Raw genomic sequence first — 26632 nt, forward strand, 5'->3', positions numbered from 1 at the left:
ATCCTAACCCTAGCCCGAACCCTAACCCTAACCCTTCCCCGAAGCCTGACCCTCACCCGTCCCCTAATCCTATCGCGTACGCTGACACTCACCCGCACCATAACACGTACGCTCCCCCTAAAGCGTTGTCGTACCCTCACCTGGACCCTAAACCGTCCCCGTCCCCTAACCCTAACCCTAGCCCGAACCCTAACCCTAAACCTTCCCCGAAGCCTGACCCTCACCCGTCCCCTAATCCTAACCCGTACGCTGACACTCACCCGCGCCCTCACACGTACGCTCCCCCTAAAGCGTTGTCGTACCCTCACCTGGACCCTAAACCTTCCCTGTCCCCTAACCCTAGCCCGAACCCTAACCCTAACACTTCCCCGAAGCCTGACCCTCACCCGTCCCCTAATCCTAACCCGTACGCTGACACTCACCCGCGCCCTCACACGTACGCTCCCCCTAAAGCGTTGTCGTACCCTCACCTGGACCCTAAACCGTCCCCGTCCCCTAACCCTAACCCTAGCCCGAACCCTAACCCTAACCCTTCCCCGAAGCCTGACCCTCACCCGTCCCCTAATCCTATAGCGTACGATGACACTCACCCGCGCCCTCACACGTACACTCCCCCTAAAGCGTTTTCGTACCCTCACCTGGACCCTAAACCGTCCCCGTCCTCTAACCCTAGCCCGAACCCTAACCCTAACCCTTCCCCGAAGCCTGACCCTCACCCGTCCCCTAATCCTAACCCGTACGCTGACACTCACCCGCGCCCTCACACGTACGCTCCCCCTAAAGCGTTGTCGTACCCTCACCTGGACCCTAAACCGTCCCCATCCCCTAACCCTAACCCTAGCCCGAACCCTAACCCTAACCCTTCCCCGAAGCCTGACCCTCACCCGTCCCCTAATCCTAACCCGTACGCTGACACTCACCCGCGCCCTCACACGTACGCTCCCCCTAAAGCGGTGTCGTACCCTCACCTGGACCCTAAACCGTCCCCGTCCCCTAACCCTAACCCTAGCCCGAACCCTAACCCTAACCCTTCCCCAAAGCCTGACCCTCACCCGTCCCCTAATCCTAACCCGTACGCTGACACTCACCCGCGCCCTCACACGTACGCTCCCCCTAAAGCGTTGTCGTACCCTCACCTGGACCCTAAACCGTCCCCGTCCCCTAACCCTAACCCTAGCCCGAACCCTAACCCTAACCCTTCCCCGAAGCCTGACCCTCACCCGTCCCCTAATCCTAACCCGTACGCTGACACTCACCCGCACCCTCACACGTACGCTCCCCCTAAAGCGTTGTCGTACCCTCACCTGGACCCTAAACCGTCCCCGTCCCCTAACCCTAACCCTAGCCCGAACCCTAACGCTAACCCTTCCCCGAAGCCTGACCCTCACCCGTCCCCTAATCCTAACCCGTACGCTGACACTCACCCGCGCCCTCACACGTACGCTCCCCCTAAGGGTTGTCGTACCCTCACCTGGACCCTAAACCGTCCCCGTCCCCTAACCCTAACCCTAGCCCGAACCCTAACCCTAACCCTTCCCCGAAGCCTGAACCTCACCCGTCCCCTAATCCTAACCCGTAGGCTGACACTCACCCGCGCCCTCACACGTACGCTCCCCCTAAAGCGTTGTCGTACCCTCACCTGAACCCTAAACCGTCCCAGTCCCCTAACCCTAACCCTAGCCCGAACCCTAACCCTAACCCTTCCCCGAAGCCTGACCCTCACCCGTCCCCTAATCCTAACCGGTACGCTGACACTCACCCGCACCCTCACACGTACGCTCCCCCCAAAGCGTTGTCGTACCCTCACCTGGACCCTAAACCGTCCCCGTCCCCTAACACTAATCCTAGCCCGAACCCTAACCCTAACCCTTCCCCGAAGTCTGACCTTCACCCGTCCCCGAATCTTAACACGTACGTTGACACTCACCCGCGCCCTCAGACGTACACTCCCCCTAAAGCGTTGTCGTACCCTCACCTGGACCCTAAACCGTCCCCTAACCCTAACCCTAACCCTAGCCCGAACCCTCACCCTAACCCTTCCCTGAAGCCTGACCCTCACCCGTCCCCTAATCCTAACCCGTACGCTGACACTCACCCGCGCCCTCACACGTACGCTCCCCCCAAAGCGTTGTCGTACCCTCACCTGGACTCTAAACCGTCCCCGTCCCCTAACCCTAACCCTAGCCCGAACCCTAACCCTAACCCTTCCCCGAAGCCTGACCCTCACCCGTCCCCTAATCCTAAGCAGTACGCTGACACTCACCCGCGCCCTCACACGTACGCTCCCCCTGAAGCGTTGTCGTACCCTTACCTGGAGCCTAAACCGTCCCCGTCCCCTAACCCTAGCCCGAACCCTTACCCTAACCCTTCCCTGAAGCCTGACCCTCACCCGTCCCCTAATCCTAACCCGTACGCTGACACTCACCCGGGCCCTCACACGTACGCTCCCCCTAAAGCGTTGTGGTACCCTAACCTGGACCTTAAACCTTCCCCGTCCGCTAACCCTAGCCCGAACCCTAACCCTAACCCTTCCCCGAAGCCTGACCCTCACCCCTCCCCTAATGATAACCCGTACGCTGACACTCACCCGTGCCCTCACACGTACGCTCCCCCTAAAGCGTTGTCGTACCCTCACCTGGACCCTAAACCGTCCCCGTCACCGTCACCTAACCCTAGCCCGAACCCTAACCCTAACCCTTCCCCGAAGCCTGACCCTCACCCGTCCCCTAATCCTAACCCGTACGCTGACACTCACCCGCGCCCTCACACGTACGCTCCCCCTACAGCGTTGTCGTACCCTCACCTGGACCCTAAACCGTCCCTGTCCCCTAACCCTAACCCTAGCCCGAACCCTAACCCTAACCCTTCCCCGAAGCCTGACCCTCACCCGTCCCCTAATCCTAACCCGTACGCTGACACTCACCCTTGCCCTCACACGTACGCTCCCCCTAAAGCGTTGTCGTACCCTCACCTGGACCCTAAACCGTCCCCATCCCCTAACCCTAACCCTAGCCCGAACCCTAACCCTAACCCTTCCCCGAAGCCTGACCCTCACCCGTCCCCTAATCCTAACCCGTACGCTGACACTCACCCGCGCCCTCACACGTACGCTCCCCCTGAAGCGTTGTCTTACCCTCACCTGGACCCTAAACCGTCCCCGTCCCCAACCCTAACCCTAGCCCGAACCCTAACCCTAACTCTTCCCCGAAGCCTGACCCTCACCCGTCCCCTAATCCTAACCCGTACGCTGACACTCACCCGCGCCCTCACACGTACGCTCCCCCTAAAGCGTTGTTGTACCCTCACCTGGACCCTAAACCGTCCCCGTCCCCTAACCCTAACCCTAGCCCGAACCCTAACCCTAACACTTCCCCGAAGCCTGACCCTCACCCGTCCCCTAATCCTAATGCGTACGCTGACACTTACCCGCACCCTCACACGTACGCTCCCCCTAAAGCGTTGTCGTACCCTCACCTGGACCCTAAACCGTCCCCGTCCCCTAACCCTAGCCCGAAACCTAACCCTAACCCTTCCCCGAAGCCTGACCCTCACCCGTCCCCTAATCCTAACCCGTACGCTGACACTCACCCGCGCCCTCACACGTACGCTCCCCCCAAAGCGTTGTCGTACCCTCACCTGGACTCTAAACCGTCCCCGTCCCCTAACCCTAACCCTAGCCCGAACCCTAACCCTAACCCTTCCCCGAAGCCTGACCCTCAACCGTCCCATAATCCTAACCCGTACGCTGACACTCACCCGCGCCCTCACACGTACGCTCCCCCTAAAGCGTTGTCGTACCCTCACCTGGACCCTAAACCGTCCCCTAACCCTAGCCTGAACCCTAACCCTAACACTTCCCCGAAGCCTGACCCTCACCCGTCCCCTAATCCTAAGCCGTACGCTGACACTCACCCGCGCCCTCACACGTACGCTCACCCTAAAGCGTTGTCATACCCTCACCTGGAGCCTAAACCGTCCCCGTCCCCTAACCCTAGCCCGAACCCTTACCCTAACCCTTCCCGAAGCCTGACCCTCACCCGTCCCCTAATCCTAACCCGTACGCTGACACTCACCCGCGCCCTCACACGTACGCTCCCCCTAAAGCGTTGTGGTACCCTAACCTGGACCTTAAACCTTCCCCGTCCCCTAACCCTAGCCCGAACCCTAACCCTAACCCTTCCCCGAAGCCTGACCCTCACCCCTCCCCTAATGATAACCCGTACGCTGACACTCACCCGTGCCCTCACACGTACGCTCCCCCTAAAGCGTTGTCGTACACTCACCTGGACCCTATACCGTCCCCGTCACCGTCACCTAACCCTAGCCCGAACCCTAACCCTAACCCTTCCCCGAAGCCTGACCCTCACCCGTCCCCTAATCCTAACCCGTACGCTGACACTCACCCGCGCCCTCACACGTACGCTCCCCCTACAGCGTTGTCGTTCCCTCACCTGGACCCTAAACCGTCCCTGTCCCCTAACCCTAACCCTAGCCCGAACCCTAACCCTAACCCTTCCCCGAAACCTGACCCTCACCCGTCCCCTAATCCTAACCCGTACGCTGACACTCACCCGTGTCCTCACACGTACGCTCCCCCTAAAGCGTTGTCGTACCCTCACCTGGACCCTAAACCGTCCCCATCCCCTAACCCTAACCCTAGCCCGAACCCTAACCCTAACCCTTCCCCGAAGCCTGACCCTCACCCATCCCCTAATCCTTACCCGTACGCTAACACTAACCCGTGCCCTCACACGTACGCTCCCCCTAAAGCGTTGTCGTGCCCTCACCTTGATCCTAAACCGTCCCCTAACCCTAACCCTAACACTAGCATGAGCCCTAACCCTAATCCTTCCGCGAAGCCTTACCCTCACCCGTCCCCAAACCTAACCCGTACGCTAAAACTAACCCATGCCCTCACACGTACACTCACCCTAAAGCGTTGTCGTACCCTCACCTGGACCCTAAACCATCCCTGTCCCCTAACCCTAACCCTAGCCCGATACCTAACCCTAACCCTTCCCCGAAGCCTTACCCTCGCCCGTCCCCTAATCCTAACCCATATGCTTACACTAACCTGTGCCCTCACACGTAGGCTCACCCTAAAGCGTTGTCGTACACTCACCTGGACCCTAAACCGTCCCCGTCCCCTAACTCTAACCCTAGACCGAACCCTAACCCTAACCCTTCCCCGAAGCCTGACCCTCACCCGTCCCCTAATCCTAACCGTATGGTAACACTAACCCGCGCCCTCACACGTACGCTCCCCCAAAGCGTTGTCGTACCCTCACCTGGACCCTAAACCGTCGCCGTCCACTAACCCTAACCCTAGCCCGAACCCTAACCCTAACCCTTCCCCGAAGCCTGACCCTCACCCGTCCCCTAATCCTAACCCGTACGCTAACACTAACCCACGCCCTCTCACGTACGCTCCCCCTAAAGCGTTGTAGTACCCTCACCTGGACCCTAAACCGTCCCCGTCCCCTAAACCTAACCCTAGCCGGAACTCTAACCCTAACCCTCCCCGAAGCCTTACCCTCACCTGTCCCCTAATCCTAACCCGTACGCTAACACTAACCCGTGCCCTCACTGGTACACTAACCCTAAACCGTTGTCGTACCCTCACCTGGACCCTAAACCGTCCCCGTCCCCTAACCCTAACCCTAGCCCGAACCCTAAACCTAACCCTTCCCCGAAGCCTGACCCTCACCCATCCCCTAATCCTTACCCGTACGCTAACACTAACCCGTGCCCTCACACGTACCCTCACCCTAAACCGTTGTCGTACCCTCACCTGGACCCTAAACCGTTCCCGTCCCGTAACCTTAACCCTAGCCCGAGCCCTAACCCTAACCCTTACGTGAAGCCTTACCCTCACCCGTCCCCTAATCCTAACCCGTACGCTCACACTAACCCATGCCCTCACACGTACGCTCACCCTAAAGCATTGTCGTCCCCTCACCTGGATCCTAAACCGTCCCCGCCCCTAACCCTAACCCTAGCCCAAACCCTAACCCTAACCATTCCCCGAAGCCTTACCCTCACCCGTCCCCTATCCTAACCCGTACGCTAACACTAACCCGTGCCCTCACACGTACGCTCACCCTAAACCGTTGTCGTACCCTCACCTGGACCCTAAACCGGCCCCGTCCCCTAACCCTAACCCTAGCCCGAACCCTAACCCTAACCCTTCCCCGAAGCCTGACCCTCACCCGTCCCCTAATCCTAACCGTACGCTAACACTAACCCGCGCCCTCACACGTACGCTCCCCCTAAAGCGTTGTCGTACCCTCACCTGGACCCTAAACCGTCCCCGTCCCCTAACCCTAACCCTAGCCCGAACCCTAACCCTAACCCTTCCCCGAAGCCTGACCCTCACCCGTCCCCTAATCCTAACCCGTACGCTGACACTCACCCGCGCCCTCACATGTACGCTCCCCCTAAAGCGTGGTCGTACCCTCACCTGGACCCTAAACCTTCCCCGTCCCCTAACCCTAACCCTAGCCCGAACCCTTACCCTAAACCTTCCCGGAAGCCTGACCCTCACCCGTCCCCTAATCCTAACCCGTACGCTGACATTCACACGCGCCCTCACATGTACGCTCCCCCTAAAGCATTGTGGTACCCTCACCTGGACCCTAAACCTTCCCGGTCCCCTAACCCTAGCCCGAACCCTAACCCTAACCCTTCCCCGAAGACTGACCCTCACCCGTCCCCTAATCCTAAACCGTACGCTGACACTCACCTGCGCCCTCACACGTACGCTCCCCCTAAAGCGTTGTCGTACCCTCACCTGGACCCTAAACCGTCCCCGTCCCCTAACCCTAACCCTAGCCCGAACCCTAACCCTAACCCTTCCCCGAAGCCTGACCCTCACCCGTCCCCTAATCCTAACCCGTACGCTGACACTCACCCGCACCCTCACACGTACGCTCCCCCTACAGCGTTGTAGTACCCTCACCTGGACCCTAAACCGTCCCCGTGCCCTAAACCTAACCCTAGCCGGAACTCTAAACCTAACCCTTCCCCGAAGCCTTACCCTCACCCGTCCCCTAATCCTAACCCGTACGCTGACACTCACCCGTGCCCTCACTGGTACACTAACCCTAAACCGTTGTCGTACCCTCACCTGGACCCTAAACCGTCCCCGTCCCCTAACCCTAACCCTAGCCCGAACCCTAAACCTAACCCTTCCCCGAAGCCTGACCCTCACCCATCCCCTAATCCTTACCCGTATGCTAACACTAACCCGTGCCCTCACACGTACCCTCACCCTAAAGCGTTGTCGTACCCTCACCTGGACCCTAAACCGTCCCTGTCCCCTAACCCTAAACCTCCCCGATCCCTAACCCTAACCCTTTCCCGAAGCCTTACCCTCACCCGTCCCCTAATCCTAACCCGTACACTAACACTAACCCATACACTCACACGTACCCTCACCCTAAACCGTTGTCGTACCCTCACCTGGACCCTAAACCGTCCCCGTCCCGTAACCCTAACCCTAGCCCGAGCCCTAACCCTAACCCTTACGTGAAGCCTTACCCTCACCCGTCCCCTAATCCTAACCCGTACGCTAACACTAACCCATGCCCTCACATGTACGCTCAACCTAAACCGTTGTCGTACCCTCACCTGGACCCTAAACCGTCCCCATCCCCTAACCCTAACCCTAGCCCGAATCCTAACCCTAGCCCTTCCCCGAAGCCTTACCCTCACCCGTCCCCTAATCCTAACCCGTACGCTAACACTAACCTGTGCCTTCACACGTACGCTCACCCTAAAGCGTTGTCGTATCCTCACCTGGACCCTAAACCGTTCCCGTCCCCTAACCCTAACCCTAGCCCGAACCCTAACCCTAACCCTTCCCCGAAGCCTTACCCTCACCTGTCCCCTAATCCTAACCCGTACGCTAACACTAACCCGTGCCCTCACATGTACACTCACCCCAAACCGTTGCCGTACCCTCACCTGGACCCTAAACCATCCCCGTCCCCTAACCCTAACCCTAGCCCGAACCCTATCCCTAACCCTTCTCCGAAGCCTCACCCTCACCCGTCCCCTAATCCTAACCCGTACGCTAACACTAACCCGTGCCCTCACACTTGCGCTCACCCTAAAGTGTTGTCGTACCCTCACCTGGACCCTTAACCATCTCCGTCCCCTAACCCTAGCCCGAACCCTAACCCTAACCCTTCCCCGAAGCCTTACCGTCACCCGTCCCCTAATCCTAACCCGTACACTAAAACTAACCCGTTCTCTCACACCTACGCTCACCCTAAAGCATTGTCGTACCCTCACCTGGACCCTAAACCGTCCCCGTCACCTAACCCTAACCCTATCCCGAACCCTAACCCTAACCCTTCCCCGAAGCCTTACCCTCACCCGTTCCCTAATCCTAACCCGTACGCTAACACTAACCCGTGCCCTCACACGTACGCTCACCCTAAAGTGTTGTCATACTCTCACCTGGGCCCTAAACCGTCCCCGTCCCCTAACCCTACCCCTAGCCCGAACCCTAAGCCTAACCCTTCCCCGAAGCCTTACCCTCAACCGTCCCCTAATCGTAACCCGTACGCTAACACTAACCCATGCCCTCACACGTACACTCACCCTAAAGCGTTGTCGTACCCTCACCTGGATCCTAAAACGTCCCCGTCCCCTAACCCTAACCCTAGCCCGAACCCTAACCCTAACCCTTCCCCGAAGCCTTACACTCACCCGTCCCCTAATCCTAACCCGTACGCTAACACTAACCCGTGCCCTCACACTTACGTCACCCTAAACCTTTGTCGTACCCTAACCTGTCCCCTAAACCGTCCCCATCACCTAACCCTAACCCTAACCCTAACCTGTCCCCTAAACCATCCCCATCCCCTAACCCTAACCCTAACCCTTCCACTAACCCGTCCCCTAACCCGTCCCCTAATCCTAACCTGTACGCTAACACTTACCCGTGCCCTCACACGTACGCTCACCTTAAACCGTTGTCTTACCCTAACCTGTACCCTAAACCGTCCCCGTCCCCTAACCCCAACCCTATCCCTTACCCAAAGCCTTACCCTAACCCGTCCCCAATCCTAACCCGTACACTAACACTAACCCGTGCCCTCACACGTACGCTCACACTATACCATTGTCGTACCCTATCCTGTACCCTAAATCGTCCCCTAACCCTAACCTTAACCCTAACCCTTAACCGAAGCCTTACTCTAACCCCTCTCCTAATCCTAACCCTTACGCTAACACTAACCCGTGCCCTCACACGTATGCTCACCCTAAACCGTTGTCGTACCCTAACCTGTACCCTAAACCATCTCCGTCCCTTAACCCTAACCCTAACCCTTACCCGAAGCCTTACCCTAACCCGTCACCTAATCCTAGCCCGTACGCTAACACTAACCCGTACCCTAACACGTACGCTCATCCTAAACCATTGTCGCACCCTAACCTGTACCCTAAACTGTTCCTCTCCCCTAACTCTAACCCTAACCCTTACCTGAAGCCTTACCCTAACCCGTCCCCTAATCCTAACCCGTACGCTAACACTAAACCTTACCCTTACATGTTCGCTATCCCTAAACCGTTGTCGTACCCTAACCTGTACCCTAACCGTCCCCGTTCCCTAACCGTAACCCTAACCTGAAGCATTACCCTAACACTTACCCTAATCCTAAACAGTACACTAACACTGACCTGTACCCTAACACTTTCGCTCACCCTAAACCATTGTCGCATCCTAAACCATACCCGTTCCCTAACCCTAACCTTAACCCTAACCCTAAACCCACTTATAGCACTATAGCTCAGGAAAATTAAAATAACAAGAAACAACCACCGCAAAGTTTAGGGCTGCTCCGTTTACAAGAGCCTCGACTACGGTACAAATTAAATATCCTTGAAAGAGAGAAATGGATAAAGAAGTTTTCGTACTTACGTTCAATGGAATATCACTCAACAATGAAATCAATGTCGTCAGGCCCGTACAAGCATAATGAATGGATTTAGGTACGATGATTCAAAGGAAATCAGTCACACAGAAAAAGAAACTTATCATAAGATATCACTTATAGAGGGAATGTAAACTTGGCTACACATGAACTGAATTACAAAACAGAACAGAGTCTCACATTTAGAAAACAAACTTATGCTTTCTTAAGGGGAATGGTGAGTTGGGGTGCTGCGTAAAACCAGAGATTGAAATTAGCACAGATACTATTCCATAAGTCAAATATGTAATAGACAAGATATACTCCTTGCTCAACGAATTAGACTCAACACCACCTATTCACCGCAGAGGAATATATCTGACAATAAGAATATTAAAACATATGTATTTATATGTCTCCGTAAGAGAATCAAGTGTGTGTAGAGCAGTATACACAGCCGTGAAAATCAACTAAACCCCATTATTAAAATAAATTTCAAAAACAAAGACAGTGAAGGAGAGAAAGTTCTTAAATAATTCGTTCAGGGCTTGTGATGAAACTTGGATTTACCACATCTACACCCACAGCTGGGTGAGACATAAGGCACGACATTTGGGGCTGAGAGGATTGGTGAGGTTCGGTGAGCAAATGCAGACCCTTTGAAGTAATATTGTATGCTACCCATTCCATGGGTCCCAACTCTCCTGGTTTAAGGGATTCTTCCTACAGCTAAAACATGCATGGGAAACCCAGAGGATTGTACACCATGTGATCGGGCAACGTTTCTAAAACCCATCTCATTTTTTGTCCCCTGGTACACGGGTTCGCCATTCCAGACGCTTTACTAAAAATCTCCCCACGTGGAGAGTCAGTGCCTTAAAACTCCTGTTTGGCACAGTTAGCAATTTCTGCGGAGGTTGAACGGGAATAGGGAGAACCAATGAGAGACTAGCTGTAGGTGTTTGGACGGTCACATTTCACTCTAATTTCCCACCAGGAAGAGGAATTAACAAAAGGCTCAGCGTGCCGTGATGAAACAAGATTAGGGCCTGAAGCAATCCTGCAGTTCTGCGGCCAGCCCACAAGAAAGCGAGTTGAAGAAAGGACCTCAGGGGCACTGTAATTCATAAACCTGCAGAGTTATAAATGACAGCTATCGTCCAAAAATATATTGAGGTAAGGCTGCGAAGAGGACTTGAAAGCATGGCACAATTGCAGGAAATATATTTCAGGAGGTAGATGGAAACTGCATTTAAAGCATATGAAAAGCGGCAGAACTTCGACAATGATGCACTTGGCCAAAAAGGGCGTATGCGTTTTTTTCCTGAATACATGCAGGAAAAAACGCATATGCTCTTTTTGTCCAAATAAGCAAGCCTGCAACGGAAATCTGCACTACAATGAAGTCTCACTTCCCACCGGTCAAAAGGGCCATCTGAAAAAAGTGTAAAAACCAGAAAGGCAGGACAGGCCATGGAGAACAGGGAGCCTTGTTATGCTGATGGGCGGGATGTAAATGGCCAACAGCCACTCTGGAGAAGTGTATGGTGTTTCCTGAAACCTCTAAAAAACAAAGCTACAGAGCCTAGGTTGCTTCCACTTATGGCCCTATAGCTTAGGGAAATTAAAATCAACAAGACACAGCCACCCCAAAGTTTAGGGCTGCTGTGTTTACAAGAACCTCGACTACAGTACAATTTAAATATCCCAGAAAGAGGAAAATGGATAAAGAAGTTGTGGTACTTATGTACAATGGAATATCACTCAGCAATGAAATCAATATCATCAGGCCCGTAGGAGCATAATGAGTGGATTTAGGTACGATGATTCTAAGGAAATAAGTCACACAGATAAAGAAACTTATCATAAGATATCACTTATAGAGGGAATGTAAACTTGGCTACACATGAACTGAATTACAAAACAGAACAGAGTCTCACATTTAGAAAACAAACATGTTTGCTTAAGGGGAAAGGTGAGTTGGGGTGCTGCATAAATCCAGAGATTGAAATGAGCACAGATACCGTTCCATAAGCCAAATATGTAATAGACAAGACCTACTCCTTGCTCAACGAAGTGGACTCAACACCCCCTATTCACCACAGAGGAATATATCTGACTAGTAAGAATCTTAAAATCTATGAATTTATATGTCTCCGTAAGAGAATCAAGTGTGTGTACAGACGCATAAACACAGCAGTGAAAATCAGCTCAACCCCATTATAAAAATAAACTCCAAAAACAAAACAGAAAGACAGTGAAAGAGAGAGAAATTCTAAAATAATTCGTTCAGGCTTGTGATGAAACCTGGATTTACCACATCTACACCCACAGCTGGGTGAGACATAAGGCTGGACACTTGGGGCTGAGAGAATTGGTGAGGTTCGGTGAGCAAATGCAGACCCTTTGAAGTAATCCTGCATGTTACCCATTCCATGGGTCCCAACTCTCCAGGTTTAAGGGATTCTTCCTACAGCTAAAACATGCGTGGGAAACCCAGAGGATGGTCCACAGTGTGATCGGGCAAGGTTTCTAAAACGCATCTCATTATTCGTCCTCTGGTACTCGGGTTCGCCATTCCAGACGCTTTACTAACAATCTCCCCACTTGGAGAGTCAGTGCTTGTAACCTCCTGTTTGGCACACTCTGCAATTTCTGCGGAGGATGAACGGGAATAGGGAGAACCAATGAGAGACTAGCTGTAGTTGTTTGGACGGGCACATTTCACTCTAATTTCCCACCAAGAAGAAGAATTAACCAAAGACTCAGCGTGCCACGCCGGAACCAGATTAGGGCCTGAAGCAATCCTGCCGTTTTGCGTCCAGCTCACAAAAAAGCGAGTTGAAAAAAGGAGCTCAGGGTCACTGCAATTCACAAACCTGCAGAGTTATAAAGGACAACTATCGTCCAAAAATATATTGAGGTAAGGCTGCGAAGAGGACTTGAAAGCAAGGCACAATTGCAGGAAACAGATTTCAGGAGGTAGATTGGAATTGCATTTAAAGCATATGAAAAGCGGCAGAACTTCGACAATGATGCACTTGGCCAAAAAATGCATATGCGCTTTTTCCTGAATATATCCAGGAAAAAACGCATACGGCCTTTTTTGCCAACCAAGGAAGCGTGCAATGGAAATCCGCACTACAATGAAGTCTCACTTCCCCCCAGTCAAAAGGGCCATCTGAAAAAAGTGTAAAATCCAGAAAGGCAGGACAGGCCATGGAGAACAGGGAGCCTTGTTATGCTGATGGGCGGGATGTAAATGGCCAACAGCCACTCTGGAGAAGTGTATGGTGTTTCCTGAAACCTCTAAAAAACAAAGCTACAGAGACTCGGGCACTTCCACCTAGGGCCCTATAGCTTAGGAAAATTAAAATCAACAAGACACAGCCACCCCAAAGTTTAGGGCTGCTGTGTTTACAAGAACCTCGACAACGGAACAACTTAAATATCCCAGAAAGAGAAAAATGGATAAAGAAGTTGTGGTACTTACATACAATGGAATATCACTCCGCAATGAAATCAATGTCATCAGGCCCATAGCAGCATAATGAGTGGATTTAGGTACGATGATTCTGAGTGAAATAAGTCACACAGAAAAAGAAACTAGTCATAAGATATCACTTATAGAGGGAATGTAAACTTGGCTACACATGAACTGAATTACAAAACAGAACAGAGCCTCACATTTAGAAAACAAACTTTTGCTTGCTTAAGGGGAAAGGTGAGTTGGGGTGCTGCATAAATCCAGAGATTGAAATTAGCACAGATACCGTTCCATAAGCCAGTAATAGACAAGATATACTCCTTGTTCAACGAAGTGGACTCAACACCCCCTATTCACTGCAGAGGAATATATCTGACTAGTAAGAATCTTAAAACCTATGTATTTATAGGTCTCCATAAGAGGATCAAGTGTGCATCGAGCGGCATAAACACAGCAGTGCAAATCAGCTAAACCCCATTATAAAAATAAATTTCAAAATCAAAACACAAAGACAGTGAAAGAGAGATAAATTCTTAAATAATTCGTTCAGGGCTTGTGATGAAACCTGGATTTACCACATCTACACCCACAGCTGGGTGAGACATAAGGCTGGACACTTGGGGCTGAGAGAATTGGTGAGGTTCGGTGAGCAAATGCAGACCCTTTGAAGTAGTACTGCGTGCTACCCATTCCATGGGTCCCAACTCTCCAGGTTTAAGGGATTCTTCCTACAGCTAAAACATGCGTGGGAAACCCAGAGGATGGTCCACAGTGTGATCGGGCAAGGTTTCTAAAACGCATCTCATTATTCGTCCTCTGGTACTCGGGTTCGCCATTCCAGACGCTTTACTAACAATCTCCCCACTTGGAGAGTCAGTGCTTGTAACCTCCTGTTTGGCACACTCTGCAATTTCTGCGGAGGATGAACGGGAATAGGGAGAACCAATGAGAGACTAGCTGTAGGTGTTTGGACGGGCACATTTCACTCTCATTTCCCACCAGAATGTAGAATTAACCGAAGACTCAGCGTGCCGTGCCGGAACCAGAATAGGGCCTGAAGCAATCCTGTTGATTTGCGGCCAGCTCACAGAAAGCGAGTTGGAAAAAAGAGCTCAGGGGCACTGCAATTCACAAACCTGCAGAGTTATAAAGGACAACTATCGTCCAAAAATATATTGAGGTAAGGCTGTGAAGAGGACTTGAAAGCAAGGCACAATTGCAGGAAACAGATTTCAGGAGGTAGATTGGAATTGCATTTAAAGCATATGAAAAGCGGCAGATCTTCGGCAACGATGCACTTGGCCAAAAAGGGCGTATGCGTTTTTTCCTGAATATATTCAGGATAAAACACATACGCCCTTTTTGGCCAACGAAGCAAGCGGGAAATTCAAATCTGCACTACAATGAAGTCTCATCCTAACACGTACCCTAACCCTATCCCGCTACCGTACCCTAACCTGTACCTGAGACCGTACCTGTTCCCTAACCCTAACCCTTACCCTAAGCTGTACACGAACACTAACCCGTACGCTAACATGTACCCTAACAGTAACACATAGCCATACACTAAACTTTATCCTAACCCTACCCCGTATCCTAACCCTTTCCCTAAACCGTACCATAACCCGTACCCTAATCCTAACCCATCCCCTAACACTAACCCATAACCTAACCCGTACCCTAATCCTAACCCTTACACTAACACGTATCCTAACCCTAACCCGTTGTCATACCCTAACCTGTAACCTAATCCGTACCGATTCCTTAACCCTAACCCTAACCCTAACCCTTACACTATCCCGTACCATAATCCTAACCTGTACACTAACACTAAACCGTACCCTAACACTTACCCTACTCCTAACCCGTGGTCATACCCTAAACTGTACCCCAAACCATACCCGTTCCCTAACCGTAACCCTAAAGCTTACCCTAAACCATACCTTAATCCTAACCCATACACTAACACTAAACTGTACCCTAACACGTACCCTAACCCTAACCCTTTGTTGTTCCCTATACTGTACCCTAAACTGTACCCCTTCCTTAACACTAAACCTAACCCTAACCCTTACCCTAACCCGTACCTAACACTAACCCATACACTAAACCTAACCATAACCCTGAACGTAAACCGTACCCTAATCCTAACCCATACCCTAACACTAACCCATACCTTAACCCGTACCCTAACACTAAACCATAGCCATACCCTAAACTGTACCCTAACACTAACCCGTACCATAACCCTAACCCTAAACCATACTCTAAGCCGTACAATAATCCTAACCCGTATCCTAACCCTAAACCTTACCCTAAACCCTAATCCTTACCCCTAGCTTAATTTTGTTTTTTTTGTATTTAAAAAAATATTTTCTTGGGTTAAAACAAACTAGCAGAACAACAAAATAGGGGGCTTCGCTGGTGGTGTGGTGGTTAGAATCTGCCTGCTAATGCAGGGGACACAGGTTCGAGCTCTGGTCTGGGAGGATCCCACATGCCATGGAGCAACTAGGCCCATAAGCCACAACCAGTGAGCCCTCGCATCTGGAGCCTGTGCTCTGCAACAAGAGAGGCCGCAATAGTGAGAGGCCCGCACACTGAGATGAAGAGTGGCCCCCCACTTGCCACAACTAGAGAAAGCCCTCACACGGAAACTCAGACCCAACACAACAAAAATAAATAAATAAATAATAAACTCCTACCCCCCCCCAAAAAAAGAACAACAAAATAAAACAGAAAGTAACCTGAGTGTCCCTCAAAAAGCTAAGTCTGAAATAGTTGGTACTTCTGTTCTATGGACTGTTATGTAGCCTATAAAAAGTGTGAGAGCTAAATCTGTTTTTCTACAGTGAGAAGCATGATATTCCAGATGTATAGAACACCTGGATAAAATGAGAAATTTACACATTATGCTGGTCGTTTCAGTAAATGGGAAAGGATGGCAAGTGGTAAAATATTATCTTTTCCTTTAATTTTTTAAATTTCACTTGTTACAAAGAACTTCAATTATAATTGTACTTTAAAAAAGTAACAATGGAAATTTAAAAGAAAAAATATATATTGTGTGTTCAGTTACGTTTCATAGAATTATGAAATGCTCCACCCTCTGGCCATTACCTGAAAAAGCAGCTTTAAAACTTATGCTAATTGTCACTTCATATGAACAAGTCCTGCAGGGCTGTAAAGGAAACCTGCCTTCATCATGTCTTGCGGGAGGTAAAGGCCAAAGTATTTCAAAATGTGGCACATATTTCAAGAAAACCATTTGAAGAACTAAGCTGTAATAACCGTTTGAAAAATAAAAGGACATGCCTGAAAGCTCAATTTCAAAGGATTATGAGACACATGCAAATCCAACCACACAGAGGTATCAGCTCACACCATTCAGAATAACCATCAGGAAAGAAACTACAAACGATCAATGCTGAAGAGGTGGTGGAGAAATGCATACCCTTAATTTGAAGTGGGACGTAACCTGGTAAGAGCCACTAATGGGAACAGGGTGGAGGTGCCTTTAAAAGGTAAACACTGAGCTACTATATGATCCAGCAGGCCCACTCCTGGGCCTATAACATAAGAAGACAGAATCGGAAAGACACAGGCAGGCAAATCTGCACTGCAGCAGTATTACAATAGCCAAGACATGGAAGCAACCGAAAGTCCATCAACAGATGAGTGGACAAAGAGGAACTGTTACATGTAGAGATGGAATATTAGCTCGGGAAAAAAATGAAACAATGCCATTTGCAGCACCATAGATGAGTCTAGAGGTAACCATGCAACTTGTAGTAAGTGAGAAAGCGAAAGACACCTAACGTATATCACTTACAGGTGTTACCTGAAAATTGATAACAATGAAGATATTTCCACAGAGAAAGGCAATCACAGATTCATTGAACAAACTTATGGTTCCCCAAATCGAAAGGTGTGAGGATTGGATACATTACGATATTGGGGTTAACATAGATATAGAAACACATGTGAAATATATAATCACCAAAGACCTACGGAATACCAAGAGAAGACTACTCAACATTGTGTCATAACCTACCTGGGAAAAGGTTCCGAAGAAGAATAGATATATGTATGTGTGTGAAAGAACCACATCTTGCACACCTAGAACAACAAAAAAAAAAACATAGTAATCAAATTTGCTGCGCTAAAAAATAAAAATTAAATTAAAAATATGAACAAGAAATAATGAGACATAAACTGAAAGGAATTTTTCCTGGCACATCCCATTCTAATTTTCAACCTAGAACAGGACTTCCATTAAGGCTCTGCTGCCCTGGTAACCAGATTTGGTAAAGGAGAAATGCTGCCGCCTTGTGGCTGTTTCACACAACAGCAGCTTTAAACCAAGAGGTAATGGTCACTTAATATTCAAAATACGTGCAGCACTGTAAAGGACATCGGGCCTCAAAAAATGTCCTGGGGTCGTAATCGACCAGAAAATTCAAAAGACGTCAACATTTCAAGAAGACAATGTCAAGAGGCATATTTTACGCACATTTTGTCTTTTCTTTTTTTTCTCTTTAAAATAAAAGGGAATTGAAAAATGCGCAACATCAGCAATGAATAAAGCCATGCAAATCCAATTACAGAAATGTTCACCTCACAGCCGTCAGAATGTTCTTCAGCAAAAAGTCTACAAAGAATAAATGCTGAAGGAGTTTCAGAGAACTGTGTACCCTCCAGCTGCTGGGGGGATGTAAACTGGTAACAGCCAGTAGTGAGAACATAATGGAGGTGCGTTTAAGGGTAAAAATTGAGCTACCATGTGATCTGGTAGGTCCTTTGATGTGCCTATCACCTGAGCAGAGCAGAATGGAAAAGACACAGGCTGGCAATCCTGCACTGCAGGAATATTTAACATAGCCAAGACTTGGAAGAAACCAAAATGTCCATCAACAGAAAAATGCACAAAGAGGAAGTGGTCCATGTAAACAATGGAATATTAGCCATGGAAAACAATGAAACAGTGCCGTTTGCACCACCATACAAGGACCTAGAGATAATCACTCAAATTAAAGAAAGAAAGTGAAAGACAGATATCCTATGACATCACTTCTAGGTGTTACCTAAAAGTTGATACTCATGAACTTATTTCCAAGAGAAGGAAAAGCATGGATTAAGAAAAAAAAATTATGTTTAACCAAATGGAAAAGTGTAAGGAATGTGTGAATTAGGATATGAGGGTTAACAGACATGTACTAATACATATGAAATATATAATCACAAAATACCTATGGAATACTAAGAGAGGTCTAGGCAACACTCTGTAATAACCTACACGGTAAAGAATGCAAAGATAAATGACAGATACATTGATATAATGAACCAGATTCTGTACACCTAGGAGAAACAAAATATTTTTATCAAGTTTGCTCTGATAATTAATAAAAATTAAATTTATAAAACAAACAAGAAGTAAGGAGATATAAGCTCTTGGGGATGTGCTCTGGCACATTCCACTCTAATTTGCAGCCTACTAACACGATTTCCAGGAAGGCTCTGCTGCCCAAAAACCCAGAGTTAGAAATGTAGAAATTCTGCTGCCTTGTGGCCGTTTTCCGCAAGAGCGGCGTTAAGCCCACAGCTAATGTTCTCTTAACATTCACAAGGACTCAGGGCTGCAAAGGACACCTGCCCTAAACAACTGTGCTGAGGTAGGGAATGGATAATAAAATTCAAAACTGGCAAATTTTTCAAGACGATAGTATGAAGAGGTAAGTTTGACTCACTCTCTTGTTTAAAAAAAGGAAAATGGGTGAAAGCTCAACCTCAGGAATTATTAGACTCATGCAAATCTAATGTACAAAAAGGTTTCAACTCACACCAGTCGACTGACCATCAGCAAAAGGTCTACAAACAATAAATTCTGAAGAGGTTTTAGAGAACTGTGTACCCTCTAGCTGCTGGTGAGATGTAACGTGGTAAGAGCCAATAATGAGAACAGAAAGGAGCTACGATTAAAAGTAAAAGTTGAGGTACCATTCGATGCAGCAGTCACACCACTGGGCCTCTCACCTGAGAAGACCAGAATCGAGAAGACGCGGGCTGCAAAAGCTGCACTGCAGCCTTATTCACAATAGCCAAGACAGTGAAGCCACCAAAATGTCCATCAACAGATGTATGGATGAAGAAGAAGTGGTCCACGTTCACAATAGAATATTAGCCATGGAAAACAATGAAACACTGCTATTTGAGGTGCCATAGATGAGCTTGGAGATAATCACAGAATATGAGGTAAGTCAGAAAGCAAAAGACCTATATCCTATGATATCACTTATAGGCGTTATCTAATAACTAACACAAATGAACATATTTCCACAGAGAAAGACACTCACAGACTTAGAAATTAAGTATGCTTATCTAAAAGGAAAGGTGGGCAGAATGGATAAATTAAGATTAACGTTACCATACGTATACAAATACATATAATAAACATATATCAAAAAGACGGACCATATAGCAAGGGAGGTCTACGGAACACTGTAATATTTTACATGGGAAGAGGATCTGAACATGAATAGACATATATATTGTACAAATGAACCAGATTGTGTACATCTGGACAAATATCTAATCATTACCCCGATTAAATAAATTTTAAAAACCAAGATGTAATGAGACATAAACTTATGGGCGTTCCTCCTGGCACATTCCATTCTAACTTAAAACCTAGGACCACGACTTCCAGAAAGGCTCTGCTGCCCTATTACCCAGATTTGGGAAAGGACAAATGCTGCCTCCTTGTGGCCGTTTCCCACAACAGCAGCTTTAAACCCAGTGCTAATGGTCACTAAATATTCACCAAACTTGCAGTTCTGTAATGACATCCGCCCTCCAAAAAAATTCTGGGGTCGAATATCCACCAAAAATTCAAAAGAGGGCAACCTTCCAAGAAGACAGCTTCAAGAGATATATTGTACTCACACTTGATTTTTAACAGAAAGGAAAAAGGCGTGGAAAATGATGAATTTTAGGAATTTTTAAAGTCATGCAAACCCAAATTACAAAAACCTATCAGGTCACAGCAGTCAGATTGGCCATTAGCAAAAATGCTGCAAACTATAAATGCTGAAGGGATTGTGGAGAAGTTCGTACCCTCGGTTCTAAGGGAGACATGGTAAGAGCCACTAATGAAAACACAATGGAGGTGCTTTGAAAAGGTAAACATTGAGCTACTAGTCAATCAGTCACACCCACTACTGGGCCTATCACCTGAGAAAATGAGAATCAAAAAGTCACAGGCTGGCAATCTTGCACTCCAGCAATATTTAATATAGCCAACACTTGGAAGCAACGAAAATGTCCCTCAACAGAGCAATGCACCAAGAAGTGATCCATATACACAATGGAATATTACTCCGATAAAAATATAAATTAAATTAAAAAAACAAACAAAAGTAAGGAGACATCAGCCTTTGGAGGTTTATCCGGGCACATTACACTCTAATTTATAACCGAGGAAGACCACTGGCCGGAAGCTCTGTTTCCCTAGTACCAGCATGGGGAACAAAGAAAGGCTGCCGCAATCTGACCGTTACCTGCAAAAGCAGCTTTAAAGCCTGTGCTAATGGTCACTTCATGTGAACAAGTACTGTAGGGCTGTAAATGAAACCTGCCCTCAAAATGTTTTGAGGGAGGTAATGGCCAATAAATTTCAAAATGTAACACATACTTTAGAAAACACTTTGAAGAGCTAAGCTGTAATCACAGTTTGAAAAATAAAAAGGACATGCCTTAAAGCTCAATTTCAAAGGATTATGAGTCATATGCAAATTCAACCACAAAGAGGTATCAGCTCACACCAGTCAGAATATCCATCAGCAAGAAAACTACAAACAATAAATGCTGAAGCCATAAAAAGAAACGAAACTGAGCTATTTGTAATGAGGTGGATAGACATACAGTCTGTCATACACAGTGAAGTAAGTCAGAAAGAGAGCGACAAATACCGTATGCTAACATATATACATGGAATTTAAGGAAAAAAAGTCATGAAGAACCTAGGGGTAAAACAGGAATAAAGACACAGACCTACTAGAGAATGGACTTGAGGATATGGGGAGGGGGAAGAGTGAGCTGTGACAAAGGGAGAGAGAGGCATGGACATATATACACTACCAAACGTAAGGTAGATAGCTAGTGGGAAGCAGCAGCATGGCACAGGGAGATCAGCTCGGTGCTTTGTGACCGCCTGGAGGGGAGGGAGGGTGGGAGGGAGGGAGACGCAAGAGGGAAGTGATATGGTAACATATGTATATGTATAACTGATTCATTTTGTTGTAAAGCACAAGCTAGCACACCATTGTAAAGCAATTATACTCCAATAAAGAGGTTAAAATAAATAAATAAATAAATGCTGAAGGTGTTGTGCAGAAATGCATACCCTCAACTTTAAGTGGGTTGTAACCTGGAAAGAGCCACTAACGAGCACAGAATCGTGGTGCATTTAAACGGTAAACCCTGAGATACTGTATGATACAGGAGGCCCACTCCTGGGCCTATAACATAAGAAGACAGAATTGGAAAGACACAGGCAGGCAAATGTGCAGTGCAGCAGTATTACAATAGCCAAGACATGGAGGCAACCAAAAAGTCCATCAAGAGGTGAGTGGACAAAGAAGAACTGGTACATGTACAGATGGAATATTATCTAGGGAAAAAAATGAAACAATGCCATTTGCAGCACTGTAGATGATTCTAGAGGTAATCAGGCAAATGGTACTAAGTCAGACAGCAAAAGACACATATCCTATAATATCACTTATAGGTGTTAGCTAAAAATTGATACCAATGAAGATATTTCCACAGAGAAAGGCAATCACAGATTCATTAAACAAAGTTATGGTTCACCAAATGGAAAGGTGTGAGGACTGGATACATTAGGATATTGGGGTTAACATAGATATAGAAACACATGTGAAATATATAATCACCAAAGACCTACGGAATACCAAGAGAAGACTACTCAACATTGTGTCACAAGCTACATGAGAAAACGATCTGAAGAAGTATAGATACATGTATATGTGTAAAAGAACCACATCTTACACACCTAGAACAAACAAAACATTTTAATCAAATTTGCTCTGATAAAAAATAAAAATTAAAAAAAGAACAAGAAAAAAAAGAGAGAAAAAAAGGAAAAAAAAAGAACAAGAAGTAATGAGACATACACTTAAGGGGCTTTTTGCTGGCACATTGCATTCTAGTTTACAACCAGAACACGACTTCCCTTAAAGCTCTGTCATCACTAATAAAGCAGCTTTATAAGCAATGTTGAAGGTAGCTTAAAAGAATTCTCACTAATTATTGACAGTAACAAGAAAACAAACAAAAGTAAAAATCTCACGGCAAAAAGTATACATAGAGTAAGGGTAGTAGATCAAACACTTATTAAACTTCTGTAAAGAATAAAAGACAACAGTAGTATTTTTTTTTAAAGAGAGGGCCCAAATAAATCAGAACTGAAAGAGATGATGTTACAAGAGCCACCACAGAAATACAAAGTATCCTAAGATACACACAGGGTAACTCAGGGCTCAGACTGGACAGAGCCCACTCTCCATTCCCCTGTACATGACTTACAGGAGCCTCAGGAACTGAGGAGGGGGTCCTTGAGGAGAGGCACAAGATAGAAGATGTTAGGCATTAACATGACTGCATTCATTTTAAACGTGCCTGAACTACATTCACATGAGATGATTTTGTCCTGTTTGTACATCAGCACCTCTAGTCGGAACTGCAGATCTTTGGCTTCACCACCTCTATGACAGCATTAGCTTCACCTGCTGGGGACCGTCTCCTATAGGATTTCTAGAACCAAAAAACATCGAAGGTTCACAGGACCCAGAGTCTGTGCGACTCCACTCAGAGTCTCAACTGCACTCAGAGACTCAGAGTCTCAACAGAGACTCCACTCTTGGAGGACACACACAAAGTAGTGTGCACATCAGGACCCAGGGGAAGGAGCAGTCACCCCGTAGGTGAATGATCATACCTAGCTGCTAGTTTTAGAGGGTCTCCTGCAGAGGTGGGGTGTGGCTGCGGCTCACCATGGGGACACCGACACTGACAGCAGAAGTTCTGGGAAATACTCCTTGGCGTGAACTCTCCCAGAGTCCACCATTAGCCCCACCAAGAGCAAGGTAGGCTCCAGTGCTGGGTCGCTTCAGTCCAAACGACCAACAGGGAGGGAACCCAGCCCCATGCATCAGCAGACAAGCGGATTAAACTTTTTATTAAACTTTTATTTAATCCACAGACAAGCAGATTAAAGCTCTGCCCACCAGAGCAACACCCAGCTCTACCCACCACCAGTCCCTCGCATAAGGAAGCTTGCACAAGCCTCTCAGATAGACTCAATCACTGGAGAGCAGACAGCAGAAGCAAGAAGAACTACAATTCTGCAGCCTGTGGAAGGAAAACCACATTCACAGAAAGATAGAGAAAATGAAAAGGCAGAGGACTTTATACCAGATCAAGGAACAAGATAAATCCTCAGAAAAACAATGAAATGAAGTGGGGATAGGTAACCTTCCAGTAAAAGAATTCAGAATAATGATAGTGAAGATGATCCAAGACCTTAGAAAAATAATGGAGGCAAAGATCGAGAAGATGCAAGAAATGCTTAACAAAGACCTAGAAGAATTAAGGAACAAACACCTAGAAGAATTAAAGAACAAACAAACAGAGATGAACAATACAATAACTGAAATGAAAAATACACTAGAAGGAATCAGTAGCAGAATAACTGTGACAGAAGAACGGATAAGTGACCTGGAAGACAGAAAGGTGGAAATCACTGCCATGGAACAGAATAAAGAAAAAGAATGAAAATAAATGAAGACAACCTAAGAGACTTCTGGGACAACATTAAATGCAACAACATTCGCATTATAGGGGTCCCAGATGGAGAACAGAGAGAGAAAGGACTCGAGAAAATATCTGAAGAGATTATAGTTGAAAACTTCCCTAGCATGGGAAAAGAAATAGCCACCGAAGTCCACGAAGCGCAGAGAGTCCCAGGCAGGATAAACCAAAGGAGAAAAATGCCGAGACACACAGTAATCAAATTGAAAAAATTAAAGACAAAGAAAAATTATTGAAAGCAACAAGGGAAAAATGACAACATACAACGGAACTCCCATAAGGTTAACAGCTGATTTCTCAGCAGAAAATCTACAAGCCAGAAGGGAGTGGCATGATAAATTTAACGTGATGAAAGGGAAGAACCTACCACCAAGAGTACTCCACCCAGCAAGTATCTCATTCAGATTTGATGGAGAAATCAAAAGCTTTACAGACAAGCAAAAGCTAAGAGAATTCAGCACCACCAAACCAGCTCTACAACAAATGCTAAAAGAACTTCTCTAAGTGGGAAACACAAGAGAAGAAAAAGACCCACTAAGACAAACCCATAACAATTAAGAAAATAATAATAGGAACATACATATTGATAATTACCTTAAATGTGAATGGATTAAATGCTCCAACCAAATGACACAGGCTCACTGAATGGATACAAAAACAAGACCCATATATATGCTGTCTACAAGAGACCCATTTCAGACCTAGGGACACATACAGACTGAAAGTGAGGGGATGGAAAAATATATTCCATGCAAATGAAAATCAAAAGAAAGCTGGAGTAGCAATACTCATATCAGATAAAATAGATTTTAAAATAAAGAATGTTACAAGAGACAAGGAAGGACACTACATAATGATCAAGGGATCAATCCAAGATATAACAATTATAAATATATATGTACCCAACACAGGAACACCTCAATATATAAGGCAACTGCTAACAGCTATAAAAGAGGAAATCAACAGTAACACAATAATAACAAGGGACTTTAACACCTCACTTACACCAATGGAGATCATCCAGACAGAAAATTAATAAGGAAACACAAGCTTTAAATGACACAATAGACCAGATAGATTTAATCGATATTTATAGGACATTCCATCCAAAAACAGCAGACTACAAGTTCTTCTCAATGGCACACGGAACATTCTCCGGGATAGATCACATCTTGGGTCACAAATAAAGCCTCAGTAAATTTAAGAAAACTGAAATCATATCAAGCAGCTGTTCCGACCACAATGCTATGAGATTAGAAATCAATTACAGGGAAAATAACGTAAAAAACAAACACATGGAGGCTAAACAATACGTTTCTAAATAACCAAGAGATCACTGAAGAAATAAAAGAGGAAATCAAAAACTACCTAGAGACAAATGACAACAAAAACACGATGATCCAAAACCTATGGGATGCAGCAAAAACAGTTCTAAGAGGGAAGTTTATAGCAATAAAAGCCTACCTCAAGAAACCAGAAAAATCTCAAATAAACAATCTAACCCTACACCTAAAGGAACTAGAGAACGAAGAACAAAACCCAAAGTTAATAGAAGGAAAGAAATCATAAAGATCAGAGCAGAAATAAATGAAATAAAAACAATAGCAAAGATCAATAAAACTAAAAGCTGGTTCTTTGAGAAGATAAACAAAAATGATAAACCTTTAGCCAGACTCAAGTAAAAGAGGGAGAGGACTCAAATCAATAAAATTAGAAATGAAAAAGGAGAAGTTGTAACAGACACCACAGAAATACAAAGCATCCAAAGAGACCTCTACAAGCAACTCTATGCCAATAAAATGGACAACCTGGAAGAAATGGACAAATTCTTAGAAAGGTATAACCTTCCAAGACTGAACCGGGAAGAAATAGAAAATATGAACAGACCAATCACAAGTAACGAAATTGAAAGTGTGATTAAAAATCTTCCAACAAACAAAAGTCCAGAACTAGATGGCATCAGAGGTGAATTCTATCAAACATTTAGACAAGAGCTAACACCCAATCTTCTCAAACTCTTCAGAACTTTTCAGGGGAAGGAACACTCCCAAACTCATTATATGAGGCCACCATCACCCTGATACCAAAACCAGACAAAGATACTACAGAAAAAGAAAACTAGAGACCAATATCACTGATTAATATAGATGTAAAAATCCTCAACAAAATACTAGGAAACAGAATTGAACAACACATTAAAAGGATCATGCACCATGATCAGGTGGGGTTTATCCCAGGGATGCAAGAATTCTTCAATATACACAAATCAATCAATGTGATACACCATATTAACAAATTGTAGAATAAAAATATGATCATCCCAATAGATGCAGGA

This window comes from Orcinus orca, chromosome 15 (genome assembly GCF_937001465.1).
Source record: "Orcinus orca chromosome 15, mOrcOrc1.1, whole genome shotgun sequence".
In the NCBI taxonomy this organism is placed as follows: domain Eukaryota; kingdom Metazoa; phylum Chordata; class Mammalia; order Artiodactyla; family Delphinidae; genus Orcinus; species Orcinus orca.